General features: G+C 40.2%; 2 protein-coding genes across 2 annotated transcripts in view; one reads left to right on the top strand and one right to left on the bottom strand.

The window, feature by feature from the left end:
- The window catches only part of LOC139766200 (uncharacterized), a 59,557-nt gene extending 45,856 nt beyond the window's left edge, over positions 1-13,701 (top strand). The window contains exons 6-7 of the mRNA XM_071694484.1: positions 5,030-5,065; positions 13,604-13,701. The gene's annotated coding sequence lies outside the window, so the exon portion shown is untranslated. The remainder of the gene's footprint in view (positions 1-5,029; positions 5,066-13,603) is intronic.
- LOC139766186 (voltage-dependent T-type calcium channel subunit alpha-1G-like) overlaps positions 1-21,142 on the bottom strand; it is a 1,124,919-nt gene that overhangs the window by 118,594 nt on the left and 985,183 nt on the right. The window lies entirely within an intron of this gene.

Raw genomic sequence — 21,142 nt, 5'->3', positions numbered from 1 at the left:
CCCCCACTCTGTCACTCACTTCCACTTCCATGGTTCCATCTGCTGCCAAATCCACTCCCAGATATCTAAAATACTTCACTTCCTCCAGTTACTTCACTTCCTCCAGTTTTTCTCCATTCAAACTTACCTCCCAGTTGACTTGTTCCTCAACCCTACTGTACCAAATAACCTTGCTCTTATTCACATTTACTCTCAGCTTTCTTCTTTCACACACTTTACCAAACTCAGTCACCAGCTTTTGCAGTTTCTCACCCGAATCGGCCACCAGCGCTGTACCATCAGCGAACAACAACTAACTCACTTCCCAAGCTCTCTCATCCACAATAGGCTGCATACTTGCCCCTCTTTCCAAAACTCTTGCATTCACCTCCCCAACAACCCCATCCATAAACAAATTAAACAACCATGGAGACATCATGCACCCCTGTCACAAACCAACATTCACTGAGAACCAATCACTTTCCTCTCTTCCTACACGTACACATGCCTTACATCCTCCATAAAAACTTTTCACTGCTTCTAAGAACCTACCTCCCACACCATATATTCTTAATACCTTCCACAGAGCATCTCTATCAACTCTATCATATGCCTTCTCCAGATCCATAAATGCTACATACAAATCCATTTGCTTTTCTAAGTATTTCTCACATTCATTCTTCAAAGCAAACACCTGATTCACACATCCTCTTCCACTTCTGAAACGACACTGCTCTTCCCCAATCTGATGCTCTGTACATGCCTTCACCCTCCCATATTATTTCCCAGGAATACTCAACAAACTTACACCTCTGTAATTTGAGCACTCACTTTTATCCCCTTTGCCTTTGTACAATGGCACTGTGCAAGCATTCTGCCTATCCTTCGGTGCCTCACTATGAGTCATACATACATTAAATAACCTTACCAACCAATCAACAATACAGTCACCCCCCTTTTTTAATAAATTCCACTGCAATACCATCCAAACATGCTGCCTTGCCAGCTTTCATCTTCTGCAAAGCTTTTATTACCTCTTCTCTGTTTACCAAATCATTCTCCCTAACCCTCTCACTTTGCACACCACCTCGACCAAAACACCCTATATCTGCCACTCTGTCATCAAACACATTTAACAAACCTTCAAAATACTCACTCCATCTCCCTCTCACATCACCACTACTTGTTATCACCTTCCCATTAGCCCCCTACATTGATGTTCCCAATTGTTCCCTTGTCTTATGCACTTTATTTACCTCCTTCCAAAACATCTCTTTCTTCTACCTAAAATTTAATGATACTCTCTCACTCCAACTTTCATTTGGCCTGTTTTTCACCTCTTGCACCTTTCACTTGACCTCCTGCCTCTTTCTTTTATACATCTCCGAGTCATTTGCATTATTTCCCTGCAAAAATCGTCCAAATGCCTCTCTCTTCTCTTTCACTAATAATCTTGCTTCTTCATCCCACCACTCGCTATCCTTTCTAATCTGCCCACCTCCCACGCTTCTCATGCCACAAGCATCTTTTGCACAAGCCATCATTGCTTCCTTAAATACATCCCATTCCAACCCCACTCCCATTATGTCCTATGTTCTCACCTTTTTCCATTCTGTACTCAGTTTCTCCTGGTACTTCCTCACACAAGTCTCCTTCCCAAGCTCACTTACTCTCACCACTCTCTTCACCCCAACATTCTCTCTTCTTTTCTGAAAACCTCTACAAATCTTCACTTTCACCTCTTCAAGATAATGATGCATCCCTCCAGATGCACCTCTTAGGACATTAACATCCAAAAGTCTCTATTTCATGCGCCTATCACTTATCACATAATCCAATAATGCTGTCTGCCCATCTCTCCTCCTTACATACATATACTTATGTATATCTCTCTTTTTAAACCAGGTATTCCCAATCACCAGTCCTTTTTCAGCACATAAATCTACAAGCTTTTCGCCATTTCCATATACAACACTGAACACCCCATTTACACCAAGTATTCCCTCAACTGCCACATTTACTCACCTTTGCATTCAAATCACCCATCACTATAACCCAGTGTTGTACATCGAAATTACTAACACACTCTCTCAGCTTCTCCCAAAACACTTGGCTCTCATGATCTTTCTTCTCATGCCCAGGTGCATATGCACCAATAATCACCCATCTCTCTCCATCCACTTTCAGTTTTACCCATATCAATCAATCTAGAGTTTACTTTCTTACACTCTATTTATTTATTTATTTTTTTATACTTTGTTGCTGTCTCCCGCGTTAGCAAGGTAACACACCGAAACAGACGAAAGAATGGCCCAACCCACCCACATACACATCTATCTGTAATTATACACATCCACACATGCACAAATACATACCTATACATTTCAACATGTACATATATATACATACACAGACATATACATATATACACATGTACATAATTCATACTTGCTTCCTTTACCCATTCCCGTCATCACCTTGCCACACATGAAATGACAAGTCCCTCCCCATGCAGGCACGCGAGGTAGCGCAAGGAAAAGACAACAAAGGCCACATTTGTTCACACTCAGTCTCTAGCTGTCATGTATAATGCACCGAAACCACAGCTCCCTTTCCACATCCAGGCCCCAGATGCTTCACATGTCCTGGTTCAATCCATTGACAGCACTTTGACCCCGGTATACCACATCATTCCAGTTCATTCTATTCCTTGCACGCCTTTCACCCTCCTGCATGTTCAGGCCCTGATCGCTCAAAATCTTTTTCACTCCATCTTTCCACCTCCAATTTGGTCTCCCACTTCTCCTCGTTCCCTCCACCTCTGACACATATATCCTCACTCATTCTCTCCATGTGACCAAACCATTTCAATACACCGTCTTCTGCTCCCTCAACTACACTCTTTTTATTACCACACATCTCTCTTACCCTTTCATTACTTACTTGATCAAACCACCTCACACTACATATTGTCCTCAAACATGCCTTCATCCATTCCTGTCGCCTCCCCACCACACATGAACTGGCATCCCCCCCCTGCATGCACGCAAGGTAGCGCTAGGAAAAGACAAAAAGGCCACATTCATTCACACTCAGTCTCTAGCTGTCATGTGTAATGCACTGAAACCACAGCTCCCTTACCACAACTACCACAACTTAGACCCCACAAAACTTTCCATGGTTTACCCCAGATGCTTCACATGACCTGGTTCAGTCCATTGACAGCACATCAACCCTGGTATACCACATTGTTCCAATTCACTCTATTCCTTACACGCTTTCACCCTCTTGTATGTTCAGGCCCCAATCGCTCAAAATCTTTTTCACTCCATCCTTCCACCTCCAGTTTGATCTCCCACTTCTTGTCATTCCCTCCACCTCTGACACATATATCCGCTTTGTCAATCTTTACTCTCTCATTCTCTCCATGTGACCAAATTTCAATACACCCTCTTCTGATTTCTCAACCACACTTTTTTTATTACCACGCATCTCTCTTACCCTTTCATCACTTACTCGATCAAACCACCTCACACCACATATTGGTCTCAAACATATCATTTACAACACATCCAACCTCCTCCACACAACCCTATCTATAGCCCATGCCTTGCAACCACATAACATTGTTGGAACCACTATTCCTTCAAACATACCCATCTTTGCTCTCCAAGATAATGTTCTCACCTTCCACACATTCTTCAGTGGCATAAGCCAGGTACCCAATTTATCTACCAATCCTAGCCTAAGAAAGTATGAAAAGCTATGTTGGATGTGGACTGATTGCTACAACCAGGATTCAGACCCATGCACATGATCCCATTTGGCCCATTATGTGTTAACAGTCAGCAGTGCCAAACACAGCACCATAGAGGTCCACTAGATTTGTTTTGGTCTCTTAAAAATGATGCATTCTTTCTCACTTTTCACTTCCCTTACAACTTTTACGTTATCTGCAAACATATTCAGGTAGGAGTCAGTACCTTCAGCGAGTCATTCACATAGATCAAGAAGAGTGACAGTCCCAGAACAGACCTTTTAGGGCACTCCAATGGTGACATTCACCCATATAACAAATGATCCAGTGACGTATTGTTTAATCCCTTCCATATCCATTGGAGGAGTCTCCTCCTTATTCCTGCCTGGTATTCCAGCTTTTTGATTACCCTCCTATGTTGTACTGTGCCAGATGGTTACTAGCAGTGAAGATAAAACAATCTAGTGCTCAGTCTTCCCTTTTGTGTAAGGCAGAGCTCACTTTCATAGGAACCTAAGAGATTTGTTACACATGACTTCCTTTTCCTAAGTGTGTGTTGCCTATCACTTAGGTAATTTCTCCTTTGTAGAAAATCATCCGTTAGTCTTCTGATTAACTTTTCCATTAACTAACAGACCATACTTGTCAAGGAGACAGGTCTTTGGTTCAGCACCTCTTCCCAGTCTCCTTTCTTACAGATGTGTTCAACATTTCCCCTTTTCCACTCCTTTGGCACATTGCCTTTCTACAGCTACATGTCATTTCTATTTATCTCAATGTTTTCTAAAGCCTCTTTCTCTTCCCATCTCACTAGTGATGGGGTTTTACTGTCTTTCAGTGTGTAAACACTGTGTATGTATGTGTTAATGGACTATGCCTGCATGAAGTTACACTGCAAGTGAAAAATAACTTTCAGCTAGGACATATTATCATAGGTGAACTCAAAGGAGTGCAGTCTCCTTAAGGAACTTTTCATTTCAAAGAATCCCATTTCACTGATAATTCCCTGCACTTACTTGAAGCTTTGAAGCTGTAGGAGCTCCATTAAAAGTTCCTGTGGTTATATTATCAATTATTATTTACGGATATGTGGTAAAGGTAGGTTGTGTATGTGTGAAGGTCTGATTATGTATGTGTATTGAGTGTACACATGCAGGCAAGGAAGCATGTGATTGCACATATGCATGTTTGTAGGTGTAGTGCCCCAGACCACAGTGATGACAGTCATCAGGGCACATACACTTTACAGCATATAATTTTTGTCTTGACTTTTTTCAAACATTCTGATTTCAGGAGGAAGAGGAGGCGGAGTTTGCTCGACTGCTCAGGGTAAAGACAAACAGCTGATCACCCTCACTAATCTGCTGCGTATGTCCACCCCCCTCCCCCTCCCTTCCACTAATCCTTAGATTTGCATGTGCATCACAGGGTCATTCTCCCATGCTCTTGTGCTCCAATCCATGGTTTTTACAAGCACAGCCCATTTTGATATAAGCAGTGTTTGTACAATGCTTGCCTCTTTGTCACTGGTCAGGTAAAAGTATAGTCATTTTTCATGACAGTTGTTTCATTAATCCTGGATAGCATTGTTTACCAGGATTCCATCATATATGTATAAAAGTCACCACCCACTTTAGTTTGCATTCAAGTTTGTTATTTGATAAACCAAGTGCTGTTTAGAATGACAAACTTAATTACCCATTACATATTTTCAACCCTTAAGTAGTTTATGTTTGCCTTATGTGCTACCATTAGCAACAGGATGAATCCTAAGAATCATGCCTAAAACATTAGTAACCCTTAGAGTCATTTCTGAAACATCAGTAAAGCCTATTGAGTACATTTATCTAGTTTTGACATTGAGGGTGTGGTGTCAACCAGCACAGATTAGTGAGGGTTCAAAGACTTTGTGCACATTAGATAACCATTCTGATTTGTTACTAAATGGTTTTGCTCTTATGTTAATTAGATTATTTCTGATCCATGTTTGTGTCCATCTTTGTTGTCTGAGTAGCCTTGTAGCGTGTCTTCTTGGCGGGCAGCAAGGATGAACAGTGGTTCCATACAGCGAACATTACATCGGCCTGTTTGTTGTAGTTCATTGAAGATGCTTTTTATTGATAGTGCATTAGTGATTTTGTATTGTCATTATTTTAAGATATTTTCAAAGAAATTCTTAATGAGACTGAACAGGAATTTGTGCTGTTGATCATATTATATGTTAGCATGGTATGACTATGCATATTAGGCCAAAGTATGTATTGAGTACTGAGAATAATTAGTGTAGGTATCTGCCCGCCATGAGTCCACACTGCACTCTGCTCTGTTGACAGTGCTCATTACTGGCATTTTTAGTATGCTATAGTCAATTGATTATGGATTTCTGTGCTTTTAAATCTTTTTTACTAATCCTTCCTGAATAATGCTCTTAGTGATGTGAACTAACATGTATTGAAAGTTTTTGTGTATATGACACAAACACCAAAATTTTACAAAAGGAGCATGTTAATAGACTGCGATTTTTTAGATAAATAAACAGCATAACAAGCGGAACAACTAGGTATATCATTAAGAAATTGTGGATCTTAGCTCACTTAATAGTTTTATAAGGATCATTGGATCATCTGTTTAGGGCCAGTTTGTCAGACTGTAGTCCTTTAAAATCAGCTCATTATCAGCTTGTGTATGAATTATCTTGTAATTAGTGTCCAATACCAGGTTTCCATTGGTTGTATTTGGAGATGGATATAACTGTCTTTGGTTTTTCTATTCATTTTCAGGTAACTTTAGATGAAATATTCAGTCATAACATGCCCTTAGTTCAGTAACAGTAGTTTCATTGCTTGTTGAAAAGTACTTTTTCATTTTTTGTCTGTTCCTGGCATTACCTAATAAACTTGGAAATTGGTGAACATGTATGAAAAAAATATTACTGTGAAACTAAAGTTAGTTATAAGTTTCCAAGAATGTTTTCAGGAATGTTGCCCTCATGTCACATAGTGGCTATTTACAATGAACTGAATGCTGAGAGACTGAGTATGGCTATGAAGAAAAGGTTTGCTAAGATATTAAGTAAATGTTTCCAGTAATTAGCATTACTAATTTCTTGTTGTTTACTTGACCTAATATCCCAGACATGCACATACAAGCTAGCATGAGTGGTCAAGTTGATTCAGAAATATCTAACTTCACTTATATATTGCTTGTGATGATTAGTAATTGGTCACTTTTTTATGCTTCACTAATGCTCTTAAAAACAATGAAGTCATTATGCTCGTCAGCCCCTTAATGATTTGTTTATCATGTGATGGTGGTAAGTTTGTATGAATGCTGGAAAGTCATATAATTTCCTTTAATATTGAAACTACATAAACATAAACAAGAAGTATTTTCAAGTCTCAGATTGTTTGTATTCATCTCAGCATTATCAGAACAATATTGTTAGATTATTGTCAGACAGGCAGATTTGTCAGGTCAGCCTTTGTTGATCAGCAGGATCTGGTTTGTAAGTGGAAAGTGAAGGTGTTCATTACTGGGCCTTCTTATAATGATTTGGACAAATGTAGAGTAGGCAAAAAGGCTTTTGAGCATTAGCATTAAAAGATATGGAATCAAATAGATATACCCCATATCTATAGAATACAGTAAAGCAACATGAGTGTGTACACATAGCTCTCTTCATTTCTATGGAACAGTAATACAGGCATTTCCTTATTTTGGCCAGAAGTCAGTTGAGCTGCTAACCTTGTTGATCATCTGTTTGTTTTTGGCTTTGTGATGGCAAGTTATAACAAGGAACATACTTTTCATGGGCTGATGTGTAACTGTGGGGATCCATTTTAGTTCACTTCAACCAGATAGGGAAGAACTGTTTGAGTAACAACAGCATCCATATCTGTGTCTGCCTTTGTGTACACATTTTCATCCACACCATGGTTAAAGTTTTAGGTCTGTGTTTGTCTCAGCCATTATTTGATGTATGGTCATGTAATTTTATGTGCAGATGCATATTGATGATCACTTCAGCATGCCACCAAAACTACATCACCCTGATGCTTCACTGGGGTCAAAGATCAGAGACTTGGTAATATTTTACATGTGTACCTATCTTCACCACTACTTAAAGTGCAGTTGTATGTTGATTGCCACTTAAACTTTCCATCAAAAGAAGGTCACTCGGACATCTCATTGACTCTGGTTTTGGAGTGAGATTTCTTGGCATATCTGCACTTTAAGTTGATCCTGGAGATGATTTCATTTCCTTGCACTAATTCAGCAAGGTGGATTTTGTCAACACTTATCATGAGTGTTTTCCTTAAGACAAGAAAGGCCTCAGTTGACATTGAGACCAAAGATCAGGATCACTGCAACACTTGTAGGTGATCACTTTTTGGTACACTGACTTTAGTTCTATGGGATGGCTTTCTTTATAACTTGGTAAATGTCTTTCCCATAGAACAAGAAAGTTTTGTTTTTTATTTTGAGATCAGAAGGTCAAGGTCATTGTTGCAATTAAGTGTAGATTATTTTTCACACAATGATTTAAATTCTACTGGAAGAATTTAATTAAGATTTGCCAAATTTGTACTGCTTGGGGTGTAGCAGATCTCATTTGATTTTAAGGTTACCTTTACAATCACTGTGCCACCATCTCTCCCATCCACAAAGCCAAACCTCTGCCAGTGCCACTACCACCATAGCTGCTGCCACCTCTTCCATCATTTGTGTCACCATCTCTGCCACCCCATTTGCATCTTTACCACTCCTTATTGCTGCCATTTCTATCACCCCTACCACCATATCAGCCAACCCCTTGCCACCACCATTTCCACCTCTGCCATCAAGTTACCAACCATCTGTGGCTTTAATTCTACCGTTTCCTCAGTTACCAATACTGCCACTACCCCTGCTACCAACTTTGCCACCCTCTTGCCACTCCTATTACCAGCAACTATGCCACCCTCTTGCCACTCCTATTACCAGCAACTATGCCACCCACTTCCGGAACCCATGCCACCACCATTTCTACCACTCCCTTATCAACTCTGCCATCCCCTTGCTACCACCATATCTATATATGTCTATGCCACAACTTTAGCCATGTCTCTGCTGACACCACTATTACTTTCTTGGCACCACCACCACTGTCACCCATTTCCCCCACAATTGCTAACTCCTTCCACTATTGTTGCTGCCCCTTTCCAACTACAACCGCCACCTCTTTTTTGCAACACTGCTACCAATTGCCATCACTTGTGTCACCACCTGACATACTGTCTGCCATCAAACTTTTTTGTCACCTTGCCAACACCACTGCCACCCATTACCATTGCTCTACTGTCACTAACTCTACAATCATCCGAGTCACCAATGCCACACCTTGTACCACATTTGCCACCTTCATGGTATCTGTACCACCCTCCTTTGTCACCATCAGTGCTACCACCCACCCTTGTCACCTTTGTCACCATCAGTGCCACTGTTCCATCAAACTTTTTTGTCACCTTGCCAACACCACTGCCACCCATTACCACACCTGTCAGCCAATAACACTACACCTGTTACCTACTACCACCACCCTTGTCACCTTCCATCACTCCTGCCACCACCACAGTTACCCACGATCACCACCTCTTTCACCTCCTACCACAAAAAAACTCTTCCGAAACTCCTGCTATCCCTTTGCCACTATCCCTATTTCCCATGACCACCACCTCTTACCACAAACTCTTCCACCACTCCAGTTATCCCTTTGTCACCACTGTCTCCATCCTCTCCACCAACAATAGTATCAACACCCCTGCCATCATGTCTTTTACCAACTCTGCCAAGGCTGGTTGTTTGGTTGGTTACTTGGGCTTTAGGCCTATCAATGTTCAGGGTCATTAAGGCCATCATTGTAAGCTACATCCACCAACCCAAAAAATCTTAACTTTTTCTTTGGATGTTAAAGATAATTGTAAGACCACATTATGCATGTGGCCCATGTGTCATGGCTTCTGCCACAACCTCCTCTACCCCTTCTGCTACCATAACTACCACACACCTCTGCCACAACCTCTATAACTACATGCACCACCACTTCTGACATCCCCTCTGCTACCACATATCTCTACTGCTACCGCCATCTCATTTCTTACCACTACCACTACCACCACCTCTACATCTACATGTGTCATCTTCTCTGCCATCTCATTTGCCACCACCACTACCACCATCATTACAACCACCTGTGCCACCAATATTGCCACCCAAATTATCATTACTGCTCCCACCATTTCTACAGTCACCTTTACAATCAGAACTACCACAACCACCACCCTTACCACTATTTCTTTCATTAGCCCAGCCACTCCGTACTACTCCTTCTCCCACCACCCTAGTAACCGACTCTGCCAATCCTTTTACCACAACATGTGTCACCATCTGTCTCACTCTTTTTGCCACTGTTATTGCCACCACCACTGCAACCACATCTGCAACCAGTTGTTCCACCACCTTTCCCACTGTTTCTTTCACCCTTTCCACTATTTCTGCAGCCACCTATGCTAATCCCTTTGCTAGTACCACTGCTGCAACCCCTATAACTACTTGTGTCATCAGCTCTTCCACCCCCTTTTCCACAACCACTCCAGCCACCTGTGCCAACATCTTTACCTCTGTCACAACTGCAACTGCCTTCGTCAGAGACTCTGCCTTCCCCTTTGCTACAACCACCGCTGCCATCTCTGCAACTGCCTGTGCTACCAACTCTGCCACCTTCCTTGGCCACCACTACTACCACCATCTCTGTAATCACTTGCTCAACCACCTCTGCCACCATTACCACCACCACCACCACCTCTGCTACACAACTTGTGCTGCCATCTTTCATCCCTTCTGCCACTGTCTTTGTCACCACCACTACAGCAACTTCTGCATTCAGATGCATTACCACTTTTGCCATACCCTTTGCTACTGACACTCCTTCCACTGCCTTTCCATTGTTTCTTCTTCCCTTTTTCACCATTGCTGTCATCATCACAACTGCCACAATCTCTGACACTTCCTTTGCATCCACCACTACGACCACCTGATGTCTACCTCCTGATCTCTACCACTGCTTGTGCCACCACCACTAGCACCACCTCATTTATCTCCACTGGCAACACTACTACTGCCACCACTTTCTCCACCATGTCTGCCACCACCTTTTTTTGTCCCTTTGGAGTAGTTGTAGACCTTGAAAGAAAAAAAAGCAGCTGAAAAAGGTTAACCTACTGATAGCATTTGCAATAAGTGAACTGTTAAATGAAGATATGAGAAAGATATATCTTATTAACTCACTCGTGTTTACATCTGCTTTATGGGATAGTCAGTTTCCAGTCCTTCATGGAAGTGTTTGCTGTGTCACAGAATGACTCAGTTTATCACATAGAATTGTGGAGTTAGGTGGCTTGAAAAACAGACTCTAAATGAATTATTGAGTGAATGTTGCAGCTGATGAGTAAGGATTGGGCATTAGACCATCTCATAACTGAATATCCATGCATAATCACCAAGTTTTTGTTGTCTTGGCTGTAGATCTGTGAGTAGACCCCATCCTACTTATAGACCATATACCTGGTTATCATGATGGTTATTCGAGTCATAAGGTACTCATTTTTATGTCTGAACAGAGTAAGCATTGGATACACTTACTGCTCACCTGCCCATTAGTCTTGCAGTATGAACCATACATTTTTACTAGTATCCCAAAATAAGAGGCACAAGGTGAACTGATGTTGTTAGTTGTCTGGATTAGTCTGTATGATTTGTTTTTCTGTTTAGTTCATCTGCTGATTAGTGGTTTATTGACTTTTAGCAGTGTTAGGACAATTATCATTAGCATTATCAACACTTTCATTAGTGTTAAACTTCCATCCCATATACTATAGATTGGTACAATAATTATTTTGAGAACACTTTGTTATCATGGTCTGTCCATTGTCTGTCTGTTGTGTGTTCATCATCTGTCCAATCTTTTGTCTGTCCATGTATCAGTCACTGAGAGTCATGCCTTGATTTAATGAAGATGCATGTGACCTGATCCATGAAGGTCACGTTGAATGCATCAAATCAAATATTCATACAGTTGTTTTCTAGCTTCTAAAGAATTAAATAGCATAAGACCTATAACTGCAGGTCAGATTTTGCCTCACTTATGCACTTTTGGCCATGGAATTTAGTTCAGATGCTTTTGATATTTTCCAGTGTTGCCATCCATTCTTATTTCATTCCAGTAACAATGGAACTATGTAGGCAACACAAATATTCCATAAAATATCCTTCTAGTATCTGTATTGAATATTTTTCAAGGACTGATCTGCACAGTAAGCTTGAACTCTTGGCTCACTGTATCTGGAATCAGATATGAGTCTTTTGTGATTCTCATACCTATTTTCTGTACACTTTACCAAAGTTTTACAAAAGTTGTCTTTGTTTACCAAAACACTAGCCAAGTGCAAAGCATTTTTCTCATTAATACACAAATTGTTTGGATAGTGAACTCTTAAGAAAGTTGAATATTGTCAGAATTTGTTCTAGATTTTCATATTATTTTCTAATACAGCTCTCAATATCTTGTTTGCTTTTCTGTGACAGCCTTAGAAGAATAAATTGGAAAGCTTGAGAAATAAGGATATCTAATTCTGTCAGTTTAAGAAATAGAATACAATAGCGTTCTTGTCCTTTTGTGGAGTTCATGTGATTCTTTGTGATTATCATTTACCATCTACCCATTTTCAGGCTTCATTTTAATTTTGTGGAACTTTCATAGTATAATGACAAATGATATAACTTAAGGAATGAGACATTTCTTTCAGCATGAGACATGTTAACCATGAGTCTTTACTCATGTTTTCCCTCCCGTCTCTGCTTTTCGAATTTGGTTGGTTTATGTGTAACACATCCCTAGAGCATGGAGTGCTTGGTTTAGCCTGCCTTACTTTGCCAAATGGTGTGTCTGTGGTGTAACAGGTCATTTGAACAACAAGCAGCAAGTACAGTAATTGCTTTTTTTGTGTGAAGAATTACTTAATTTTTCAGCTTACCTTCCACTCCAAGTAAGCACTTGTAGCTGAAAGACTGTGCTATGGACAGTAGTTTTGATAACATGATAGTGATATGATTAATTAAATTTCTCTTTTCCGAAAGTAGGTTTTTGATTATTTTATTCAAAGTGAAGCCAATTGACCTGTAATCATGAGGTTGTTTTAACTACCATATTAACTGCTCTTGATATTCAAAAGCTTTCAAAAAGCAGGGTAAAAGAACTCACTTTTTTGTCTTTTGATAGAATCAGAAAATGATGCCATGATACAGAGAGCTAAACGTTACCTTTCAACAGTGCCAACAGCCAAACGAAGCTCATCTAATAAGAAAAATGTCTCAGAAGTCTTTATTTGAGAGTAGTATTTGTTCAGCATGGTGTATGACATTTGAACCTATGTTTAAGATCTTAACAACACATTCTGGAGAACAAAGATGAGTATAATATGATGGTTAGTCTAAGATAGATGATAAACAGTGTCAGCAGTAGCTTATGTCTGTATATTTTTCAAGCTGATGATCCAGGATAAACAGGATAATTATACTCATGTGAAATATTATGGCCACAACCTTACTGGTCCAAGGAATCAAAGACAACTATAAAGACTCTTGTTTAGAAGAGGCACCAGGGATAGTAATAGCTGCAAGTTACATACGACAATACAGCCTTTGGCGTGTAGGGTAATGTTTTGCACCAAGCACCCTGCAGCTTCACCTTCTGCACTGTTCACCGTAAGCTATACAACTGTAACTCTCTCAAGCTTTAACTTTGTACTGAGGCTCTCCTCTTTTCTACAGATGGAAGATGAATATGACTTAGAAGTGGAGATTGAGAGACAGTTGGCACAAGAGGAGGAAGAAATGGCTGAGATGCAGGAGAATATCGCAAATCAAAAATTAGTGCAGCAAACAGCTAAGGTAAGGATCTCACAGTTGATTATCATTCAGCACCCTGGGAAAATAAATGCAGACATGCTAACACCTTGCATGATTTTCAAATTTTTGGGGGGTATTTTTCAGTGTAGACTAAGTAAAAACAATATGAAAAATATTAATTTCAATAAAGTTAAAGCAGCAGAGAGCTAATTTTAGGTATTCTGAAGTTTCATCAAACAGAACAACAGAAAAGTGTGGCATAGATATTGATATAAACTGGGTCAGTCATTCATAGTTTTTGAGGAAGGCATTTAAAGAAAACTTTAGTCTTGTTTTCATGTTCTACACCATTTTGAAGTAGATGACTTCCTTATTGTTGGGGGCATATGGATTTCTTAATTAAATCTGTAAAGTTTGTACAAATGCATGCAAGCAAAACAGACGCAGAAAGATGAAAAATATTTCAATTTAGGGGAGCTGTTTAATGTAATGATAATTAAGTCATAGTGGTAAATCATTTAGATTGAAGAGATAAGAACACTGAGCAGTAACAGGTGTAACAATAAGACAATACTTTTTCACAAATCTATTTTTAGTACAGTATGTCATCCTTTATGCGCACCATGTTTTGTAATTAACATCATATGTCAAGCAGTAGGCAGATGCCCACCCCACCATGCACATCCAATCACTCTGGAAATTGTCAGATTCATATCCTTTATTTGTATGCACTAATTGTTCACCGAATAATTCTAATGGGGCAGTCCATAAGCACAATGAAACCTAATCAGAGGTAAGATGTGGGGCTGCCTCTTGTGGTAAGTTAATGGATCATCATCCTCACCTGCTTACCCCTAAACAGCCACCCTTCTCTTCCTTTATTCACTGTACAGTTTAAAATCTGGTAGAATGAGTTTATTGCATTATTTACATGGCTGTGCTATGCAGATTATTGTATAGATAAAATGTTGTAGTATTGTACTAGGAGTAATTTTTTATATTTATTAGAAAACAAAACCCTGATGTAGCCATCTGCTGCCATATAACAGGTAAATATAAAAGGTTGTGGGTGTTTTATCTTGGTGTATTTTGATAATGAGTCACCCTCCCAATTAACCCCGACAGGCCATCATCCACCTCCCTCTATCACAAAGTTTACGATCCATTAACAGTGCAGTTGCACCTAACCACCCAATACAGTGCACCACTATTTGATGTTTTCACTTATACAATGTCCATATAAGAATATAAAAGGATTCAAAAGCAATGCACTGAAATAGCAGTGATTCATTCATCCATGAGCCACTGCTTGCACCTGGCAGGAATTCCTTTTGGTGACAATACAACCTGCACTCTAATGTTGAAATATTTCTTTAAAACCTCAGTCCCTCTACAACTACTGTATACTTGCTAACTTCCTGTCCTGGGAGTCCCCTCAATTTTCATTAGACTCCTGCAGCACTCAGGAAGTCAGCATTAACCATGTCCTCAACCAATCTGTTCCATGCATCTACCACATTTTTACTATAGAAGTATTTATTTACATCCTTATTTACATTCTTTTTACTTAATTTCATGTTATATCCTTTTATCCCTACATCTCTCATTGTATTGTCCAATGTCCACTTCATTGAAATCTTTTAAAAACATAAAGGTTGTAATCAGATCACCCACCACTCTTCTATCTTCCAAGATGAGTAGATTTAAGGCCTCCAGCCTTTAACTGTCGCTTAGCTCTCTTAATTCTGGTACCATCCTTATTGTCCTCTTTTGGACCTTCTTGATGAGTTATTTTTGCTTTTTTAAGGTGCAGTGACCAGATATGAGGAGCATATTCTAGTTTTGGCCCTGTGTAGAAATGAATAGCGTGTTGAATATTTCTGCATCCATACACTTGAAAGCTAAAGTAGTGAAATCCCTGCAGAAGATGAAATCTGGCAAGATGGTGAGATGGGAGGGTGTTGCAGTTAAATTTATTAAGAAAAGAGTTGACTGTGATGTTGATTGGTTGGTAAAGATACTCATTGTATGTATGGATCATGGTGAAGTGTGTGAGGATTGTATAAAGGCAAAGGGGATCAAGGTGAATGTTCAAACAACAGAAGCATAAGTTTGTTGAGTATACCTGGAAAATTATTTGGGAGGGTATTGATTGAGAGAGTGAAGGCATGTACAGAGCATCAGATTGGGGAGCAGTGTGGTTTCAGTAGTGGCAGATGTTTGGATCAGGTGTTTGCTTTGAAGAATGTGTGTGAGAAATACTTAGAAAAATAGGTGGGTTTGTATGTGGCATTTATGGATCGGGAAAAGGCATATGATAATGTTGATAGAGATGGGAAGTAAGCTGTTAGAAGCAGTGAAAAGTTTTTTAACAATGATGTAAGACATGTGCACGAGTAGGGAGAGAGGAGAGTGGTTGGTTCCTAGAGAAGATCGGTCTGTGGGAAGGGTGTGTGATGTCATCATGGTTGCTTAATTTGTTTATGGATGGGGTGGTGAGGGAGGTAAATGCATTAGTTTTAGAGGAGGGGTGAGTATGCAGTCTGTTGGGGATGAGAGGGCCTGGGAAGTGAGTCAGTTGTTGTTTGTCAATCATACAGCACTGGTGGCTGATTCAAGTGAGAAACTGCAGAATTTGGTGACTGCGTTTGGAAGTGTGTGAATGGAGAAAGTTGAGAGTGAATGTGAATAAAAGCATTGTTGAGGTACAAGTTAGTTGAGATGTAAGTTTGAATGGAGAAAAATTTTGGGAAGTAAAATGTTTTAGATATCTGGGACTGGACTTGCAGTGAATGGAGCCATGGAAGCGGAATTGAGTCATAGGGTGGAGGAGGGGCAAAGGTTTTGGGAGCGATGAAGAATGTATGGAAAGAGAGAATGTTATCTTGGAGAGCAAAATTGGGCATTTTTGAAGGAATAGTATTTCCAACAATATTATGTGGTTGTGTGTCATTGGCTATAGATAGGGTTGGACGGAGGAGGGTGGATGTGTTGGAAATGAAACGTTTGTGGACAATATGTGGTATGAGGTGGTTTGATCATGTAAGCAATGAAAAAGTAAGAGAGATGTGTGGTAATAAAAACAGTGTGGTTGAGAAAGCAGAAGGGGGTGTGTTGAAATGGTTTGGACAAATGAAAAGAATGAGTGAGGAAAGGTTGACAAAGTGGTTATATGTGTCAAAGGTGGAGGGAACATGGAGAAGCGGGAGGTCAAATTGGAGGTGAAAGGATAGGGTGAAAAAGATTTTGAGTGATTTGAGCCTGAATATGCAGGAGAGTGAGAGGCATGAATAGGAACGATGTGATATACCAGGGTCAAAGTACTATCAGTGGACTAAACCAGGGCATGTGAAGTGTCTGAGATAAACCAAGGAAAAGTCTGTGGGGGCTGGAAATGGATGAATGAATGAGACCTTTTTTGTCTTTACCTGATGCTATCTCGCTGAAAGGGGAGGGGATGTTATTTCCTGTGTGGTGGGGTAGAGACAGAAATGGATGAAGGCAGCAAGTATGAATATGTACCTGTGTATTTATGTATGTATGTATACGTTGATATATATATATATATATATATATATATATATATATATATATATATATATATATATATATATATATATATATATATTTTTTTTTTTTTTTTTTTTTTTTTTGCTTCGTCGCTGTCTCCCGCGTTTGCGAGGTAGCGCAAGGAAACAGACGAAAGAAATGGCCCAACCCACCCCCATACACATGTATATACATACGTCCACACACGCAAATACACATACCTACACAGCTTTCCATGGTTTACCCCAGATGCTTCACATGCCTTGATTCAATCCACTGACAGCACGTCAACCCTGGTATACCACATCGCTCCAATTCACTCTATTCCTTGCCCTCCTTTCACCCTCCTGCATGTTCAGGCCCCGATCACACAAAATCTTTTTCACTCCATCTTTCCACCTCCAATTTGGTCTCCCTCTTCTCCTCGTTCCCTCCACCTCAGACACATATATTCTCTTGGTCAATCTTTCCTCACTCATTCTCTCCATGTGCCCGAACCATTTCAAAACACCCTCTTCTGCTCTCTCAACCACGCTCTTTTTATTTCCACACATCTCTCTTACCCTTACGTTACTTACTCGATCAAACCACCTCACACCACACATTGTCCTCAAACATCTCATTTCCAGCACATCTATCCTCCTGCGCACAACTCTATCCATAGCCCACGCCTCGCAACCATACAACATTGTTGGAACCACTATTCCTTCAGACATACCCATTTTTGCTTTCCGAGATAATGTTCTCGACTTCCACACATTCTTCAAGGCTCCCAGAATTTTCGCCCCCTCCCCCACCCTATGATCCACTTCCGCTTCCATGGTTCCATCCGCTGCCAGATCCACTCCCGGATATCTAAAACACTTCACTTCCTCCAGTTCTTCTCCATTCAAACTCACCTCCCAATTGACTTGACCCTCAACCCTACTGTACCTAATAACCTTGCTCTTATTCACATTTACTCTTAACTTTCTTCTTTCACACACTTTACCAAACTCAGTCACCAGCTTCTGCAGTTTCTCACATGAATCAGCCACCAGCGCTGTATCATCAGCGAACAACAACTGACTCACTTCCCAAGCTCTCTCATCCCCAACAGACTTCATACTTGCCCCTCTTTCCAAAACTCTTGCATTCACCTCCCTAACCACCCCATCCATAAACAAATTAAACAACCATGTAGACATCACACACCCCTGCCGCAAACCTACATTCACTGAGAACCAATCACTTTCCTCTCTTCCTACATATACACATGCCTTACATCCTCGATAAAAACTTTTCACTGCTTCTAACAACTTGCCTCCCACACCATATATTCTTAATACCTTCCACAGAGCATCTCTATCAACTCTATCATATGCCTTCTCCAGATCCATAAATGCTACATACAAATCCATATATATATATATATATATATATATATATATATATATATATATATATATATATATATATATATATATATATATATATATCTTTCTTTTCATACTATTCGCCATTTCCCGCATTAGCGAGGTAGCGTTGAGAACAGAGGACTGGGCCCTTGAGGGAATATCCTCACCTGGGCCCCTTCTCTGTTCCCTCTTTTGGAAATTTCCAGCCCCCCGCTCCCTCCCCTTTTAGTCGCCTTCTACGACACGCAGGGAATACGTGGGAAGTATTCTTTCTCCCCTATCCCCAGGGATAGTATATATATATATATATATATATATATATATATATATATATATATATATATTTATATTACTTAGGCGCTGTCTTCTGCATTAGCAAGATTGCACAAGGAAACAAATGAAAGAATGGCCAAACCTGCCCACATACACAAGCATATACATGAACGCCTACAAACGTACATATACATACCTATACATTTCAACGTACACATGTATATACATACACATGTACATATTCATACTTGCTGCCTTCACCCATTCCCGTCACCACCCCGCCACACATAAAACAGCACCCCATCCCCCCACACATGTACACGAGGTACCATTAGGAAAAGACAACAAAGGATACATTCGTTCACACTAGGTCTCTAGTTGTCATGTGTAATTCACGAAAACATAGCTACATTTCCACATCCAGGCCCCACAAAACTTTTGGTTTACCCCAGAAGCTTCATATTCCCTGGTTCAATCTACTGACTGCAAGCCTTTCACCCTACTGTATGTTCAGGCCACAATTGCTCAAAATATTATTCACTCCATCCTTCCACCTCCAATTTGGTCTCCCACTTCTCCTCACTTCTCTCCACCTCTGACACATACATCCTCTTTCTCAATCTTTCCTCACTCATTTTCTCCATGTGACCAAACCATTTCAATACACCCTCTTATGCTCTCTTAACCACAAACTTTTTACTTCCACACATCTCTCTTACCCTTTCATTACTTACTTGATCAAAGAAAAGAGGCATTTGGACGATTTTTGCAAGGAAATAATGCATATGACTGGGAGATGTATAAAAGAAAGAGGCAGGAGGTCAAGAGAATGGTGCAAGAGGTGAAAAAGAGGGCAAATGAGAGTTGGGGTGAGAGAGTATCATTAAATTTTAGGGAGAGTAAAAAGATGTTCTGGAAGGAGGTAAATAAAGTGCATAAGACAAGGGAACAAATGGGAACTTCAGTGAAGGGGGCAAATAGGGAGGTGATAACAAGTAGTGGTGATGTGAAAAGGAGATGGAGTGAGTATTTTGAAGGTTTGTTGAATGTGTTTGATGATAGAGTAGCAGATATAGGGTGTTTGGTCGAGGTGGTGTGCAAAGTGAGAGGGTTAGGGAAGATGATTTGGTAAACAGAGAAGAGGTTGTAAAAGCTTTGAGGAAGATGAAAGCCAGCAAGGCAGCAGGTTTGGATGGTATTGCAGTGGAATTTATTAAAAAAGGGGGTGACTATATTGCTGACTGGTTGGTAAGATTATTTAATGTATGTATGTCTCATGGTGAGGTGCCTGAGGATTGGCGGAATGCTTGCATAGTGCCATTGTACAAAGGCAAAGGGGATAAGAGTGAGTGCTCAAATTACATTGGTATAAGTTTGTTGAGTATTCCTGGGAAACTGTATGGGAGGGTATTGATTGAGAGGGTGAAGGCATGTACAGAGCATCAGATTGGGGAAAAGCAATGTGGTTTCAGAAGTGGTAGAGGATGTGTGGATCAGGTGTTTGCTTTGAAAAATGTATGTGAGAAATACTTAGAAAAGCAAATGGATTTGTATGTAGCATTTATGGATCTGGAGAAGGCTTATGATAGAGTTGATAGAGATGCTCTGTAGAAGGTATTAAGAATATATGGTGTGGGAGGCAAGTTGTTAGAAGCAGTGAAAAGTTTTTATCGAGGATGTAAGGCATGTGTACGTGTAGGAAGAGAGGAAAGTGATTGGTTCTCAGTGAATGTAAGTTTGCGGCAGGGGTGTGTAATGTCTCCATGGTTGTTTAATTTGTTTATGGATGGGGTTGTTAGGGAGGTGAATGCAAGAGTTTTGGAAAGAGGGGCAAGTATGCAGTCTGTTGTGCATGAGAGATCTTGGAAAGTGAATCAGTTGTTGTTCGCTGATGATACAGTGCTGGTGGCTGATTCATGTGAAAAACTGCAGAAGCTGGTGACTGAGTTTGGTAAAGTGTGTGAAAGAAGAAAGCTGAGAGTAAATATGAATAAGAGCAAGGTTATTAGGTACAGTAGGGTTGAGGGACAAGTCAATTGGGAGGTAAGTTTGAACGGAGAAAAACTGGAGGAAGTGAAGTGTTTTAGATATCTGGGAGTGGATCTGGCAGCAGATGGAACCATGGAAGCAGAAGTGAATCATAGGGTGGGGGAGGGAGCGAAAGTTCTGGGAGCGTTGAAAAATGTGTGGAAGTTGAAAACATTATCTCGGAAAGCAAAAATGGGTATGCTTGAAGCAATAG

Source organism: Panulirus ornatus, chromosome 57, assembly GCF_036320965.1.
Source record: "Panulirus ornatus isolate Po-2019 chromosome 57, ASM3632096v1, whole genome shotgun sequence".
In the NCBI taxonomy this organism is placed as follows: domain Eukaryota; kingdom Metazoa; phylum Arthropoda; class Malacostraca; order Decapoda; family Palinuridae; genus Panulirus; species Panulirus ornatus.
Note: the sequence above shows the minus strand (reverse complement) of the source record. Positions and strands in the feature narration are given on the sequence as shown.